The sequence below is a fragment of the Electrona antarctica genome, assembly GCF_951216825.1.
Source record: "Electrona antarctica genome assembly, chromosome: 14".
In the NCBI taxonomy this organism is placed as follows: Eukaryota; Metazoa; Chordata; class Actinopteri; order Myctophiformes; family Myctophidae; genus Electrona; species Electrona antarctica.
Window position 1 is genome coordinate 38,804,210 of NC_136795.1, and position 4,906 is coordinate 38,809,115.

A 4,906-nucleotide genomic window follows, 5' to 3' on the forward strand; every position below is an offset into this window, starting at 1 on the left:
GTTCCAGGTCTCAATGGATTAATTGTCTTTCCATCGAGCTGTCCTTTGCATCTCTACGCTGCCTGCTCTGTACACCGGGACAGTTTCATTCTTTGTTACACTTTGAAGAAAACAAATTAAAGGTCTTTAAAGTGAAAACGACAATTTCTTTCATGTTTTCCCTCTGTTCTTTTTTTTCCTGCACTTTCTTTTGCCTTTCATATTCCGTTCTGTGTTCTTCCGCAATGATCTTCAAAAATCGCTTTTTCTTTGAAACCTGTTCAAAGTAATTATCAGCTTAATGTTGGGTAAACAATATAAGCCAAAGGTGAAACGGAGGTAACTTCACTTTGGTTTATTAACATTCTTTCACATTCAAAGCTTATATCCAGCATGCCTTTGTAATTACAAACACTTACATGTAGCAATGTGCGTGCGTGCGTGCGTGCGTGCGTGCGTGCGTGCGTGCGTGCGTGCGTGCGTGCGTGCGTGCGTGCGTGCGTGCGTGCGTGCGTGCGTGCGTGCGTGCACGTATGAGTGTGTGTACTACATCATTGATACATTGTGCATGGAGGAGTGATTAGTGCTAATTAGTTGAATTCTTATGTGATTTTAAAAGAAACTATTCCACTGAAGTGAACTCGAGAGGTCACAGTAAAAAGAAAATGGGGACGAGAGAAGGAAACAACGCTCACAATGTGTGTAGCCTCACAGTCAGTCAGGGCACGGCTCTCACATTGTCACAGGGCATTTTCCCTAGACCATTCCCACTGGCATGTGACAGGAGGATTTCAGAGTCTTCACACTATATTTCATCACCCCAACTGTATACAGTTTCTTATTAGTCCATTGCAATTCCAAACAATCCCACTTTCTATTTCCGGGGTGTCTTTGAATAGCTTTCAGACTATTATGTTGGACAAATGATACAATATAACATGAAGTCAGGTCACAGTTTTGATTTGACTCATTAAACCCGGGAAAGTATCTCTGTCATTTTAGATTTTTGCGTTGGCTATTAAAAAATCACACCCGTGTGAACTGAGTGGTGCAAGGTCTTATATAGCCTGATCAGCTGTGGTCTGACGTAATGTCAGTGACCATGGTAACCATGCTCACCTTTGCACGGACACGTACTGTAGGTACACAGGTACACAAACATACAGACAAACTGGTTGTTGGAGTGGTTTGCAAGCTCTTATATCTAGCCTAGCATGGCCAGACACAAATCTACCGCTGCAAAAAGAATTGCCTGGCTTCATATGCACGCAGTGATATAGTCTGGCCACGCATCTTCTGCTATTTTTGAACATTGAAAAATCGGGAAAGTGTGAGAACTACTGATTTAGAAGGCATTTGTAGAATGATCTGCCTCAGGTCTTAATGGGTTAATATCTGTCTTTGCATCAGGGGTGGAATTAAGGCACATGGTTTCATTATATTAACACATTCAGGCCTGACGTCGAAATTTAAAAAAAAAAGTTTTCTAAATCATGACAATTTTCTGAAAGATTTGAGGCACATTTTAACGATTTTTCAAAAATAGCAGACCTACAAGTTCATAGCGCGCCACTCGGTGGCGCGCTATGAGCTTGTAGATCTGCTATTTTTCAATAGCTAAATTATAACATAATGTTTACAACACCAAATGGGGTTCCCGCCCCAAAATGGGTTAATGCAGCAACGTAAACACTGTCTGTGTGAGAGGCATACAGGCTGTATACTGTCTGTGTGAGAGGCATACAGGCTGTATACTGTCTGTGTGAGAGGCATACAGGCTGTATACTGTCTGTGTGAGAGGCATACAGGCTGTATACTGTCTGTGTGAGAGGCATACAGGCTGTATACTGTCTGTGTGAGAGGCATACAGGCTGTATACTGTCTGTGTGAGAGGTATACAGGCTGTATACTGTCTGTGTGAGAGGCATACAGGCTGTATACTGTCTGTGTGAGAGGCATACAGGCTGTATACTGCCTGTGTGAGAGGCATACAGGCTGTATACTGTCTGTGTGAGAGGCATACAGGCTGTATACTGTCTGTGTGAGAGGCATACAGGCTGTATACTGCCTGTGTGAGAGGCATACAGGCTGTATACTGTCTGTGTGAGAGGCATACAGGCTACTGCCTGTGTGAGAGGCATACAGGCTGTATACTGCCTGTGTGAGAGGTATACAGGCTGTATACTGTCTGTGTGAGAGGTATACAGGCTGTATACTGTCTGTGTGAGAGGCATACAGGCTGTATACTGTCTGTGTGAGAGGCATACAGGCTGTATACTGCAGAATGTTGCTCCAACCAGTTCTCTTCTCAGCGAAGGTTTCCATTATGCAGAGGATGAACTGTGTGAGGATGTGTTTGTGCTTGTGTGTGTGTGTTAGAATAGAGAGACCACCAACTGAGGCAGATAACAGGGAACAGGGAAGACCATTAAGCACACTGCATCATACGGTATAGCCTCTGGTGTGTAGCTACGCTACGCTATATGCAGCGCCACTTTCATTCCTGCGCTGCCGTGTTTCCCTGTTTTGCCATTGCGCCACTATAGTCCTGCTGCGTCGGTATATAAGGATATATGATTGAAAAGTGACCGCAGTTCTTTTAATCTTCATTTCACTAAATGGTTCGCTTAGGAGGGAGCGGCATCTCCTGGTGCGACTGCGCCGGGAGATGCCGCTCTACCCGTATAAGCGAACCGTTCTGCTCATTTTGATTAAAGAACTTGGGTTACTATAAGGTCAACTTTAGTTTCTTGCTGTTATCCCTGATCTCCTACAGGCCTCGATCGGGCAACAGACTTGCTAATAGAATCCGTCAGACTCACATTTGGTCCTTTTTCTTTCTCATACCTCTCTCTCCCGTTTCTCTGTCTGTCTGCCTCTCGTACTCTCCCCCTGTCTCTCCTCCACCTGTCTCTCCTCCCCCTGTCTCTCCTCCACCTGTCTCTCCTCCCCCTGTCTCTCCTCCACCTGTCTCTCCTCCCCCTGTCTCTCCTCCCCCTATCTCTCCTCCACCTGTCTCTCTTCCCCCTGTCTCTCCTCCACCTGTCTCTCTTCCCCCTGTCTCTCCTCCATCTGTCTCTCCTCCATCTGTCTCTCCTCCACCTGTCTCTCCTCCCCCTGTCTCTCCTCCCCCTGTCTCTCCACCACCTGTCTCTCCTCCACCTGTCTCTCCTCCCCCTGTCTCTCCTCCCCCTGTCTCTCCTCCACCTGTCTCTCCTCCCCCTGTCTCTCCTCCCCCTGTCTCTCCTCCCCCTGTCTCTCCTCCCCCTGTCTCTCCTCCATCTGTCTCTCCTCCCCCTGTCTCTCCTCCACCTGTCTCTCCTCCCCCTGTCTCTCCTCCACCTGTCTCTCCCCCTGTATCTCCTCCACCTGTCTCTCCTCCACCTGTCTCTCCTCCCCATGTCTCTCCTCCACCTGTCTCTCATCCACCTGTCTCTCCTCCACCTGTCTCTCCTCCACCTGTCTCTCCTCCACCTGTCTCTCCCCCCCCTGTCTCTCCTCCACCTGTCTCTCCTCCACCTGTCTCTCCTCCCCCTGTCTCTCCTCCCCCTGTCTCTCCTCCCCCTGTCTCTCCTCCCCCTGTCTCTCCTCCACCTGTCTCTCCTCCACCTGTCTCTCCTCCCCCTGTCTCTCCTCCACCTGTCTCTCCTCCACCTGTCTCTCCTCCCCCTGTCTCTCCTCCCCCTGTCTCTCCTCCACCTGTCTCTCCTCCACTTGTCTCTCCTCCCCTGTCTCTCCTCCCCCTGTCTCTCCTCCCCCTGTCTCTCCTCCACCTGTCTCTCCTCCCCATGTCTCTCCTCCACCTGTCTCTCCTCCCCATGTCTCTCCTCCACCTGTCTCTCATCCACCTGTCTCTCCTCCACCTGTCTCTCCTCCACCTGTCTCTCCTCCACCTGTCTCTCCCCCCCCTGTCTCTCCTCCACCTGTCTCTCCTCCCCCTGTCTCTCCTCCCCCTGTCTCTCCTCCCCCTGTCTCTCCTCCCCCTGTCTCTCCTCCACCTGTCTCTCCTCCACCTGTCTCTCCTCCCCCTGTCTCTCCTCCACCTGTCTCTCCTCCACCTGTCTCTCCTCCCCCTGTCTCTCCTCCCCCTGTCTCTCCTCCACCTGTCTCTCCTCCACTTGTCTCTCCTCCCCTGTCTCTCCTCCCCCTGTCTCTCCTCCCCCTGTCTCTCCTCCACCTGTCTCTCCTCCCCATGTCTCTCCTCCACCTGTCTCTCCTCCCCCTGTCTCTCCTCCACTTGTCTCTCCTCCCCTGTCTCTCCTCCCCCTGTCTCTCCTCCCCCTGTCTCTCCTCCACCTGTCTCTCCTCCCCATGTCTCTCCTCCACCTGTCTCTCCTCCCCCTGTCTCTCCTCCACCTGTCTCTCCTCCCCATGTCTCTCCTCCACCTGTCTCTCCTCCACCTGTCTCTCTTCCCCCTGTCTCTCCTCCATCTGTCTCTCCTCCCCCTGTCTCTCCTCCACCTGTCTCCTCTCTCCAGGGAGGGAACCGGGTCCAGCACTCCTCCTCGGCTGCCTCCAGACTCAAGCACTTGCAGCAGAACAACAGCACAGACAAGACAAAGAGCGGGAAAAGGGAGGGCCAGCTGCAGGTAAAGTACCGTCAACAATATTATTATCCTCAGTGTTGATTAAACTCTGAGGGTTTAAAGGTGGACCCCGAATGTGTGTGTGTCCATTTGTACGCCGTCAGAGTTAAATTAACACAATTGTACTTTGTACCATCATCACTGTCAATCCCTGTACCTGCCAGTAACCTAACCTGTCAATCCCTGTAACCTAACCTGGGCCCAACAGTAGCACCCGTCAGCCCCAACCAGCACCCTACTTTACCCCAACCAGCACCCTACTTCACCCCAACCAGCACCCTACTTTACCCCAACCAGCACCCTACTTTACCCCATCCATCCACCCTCCGTCCCGCCAGCCT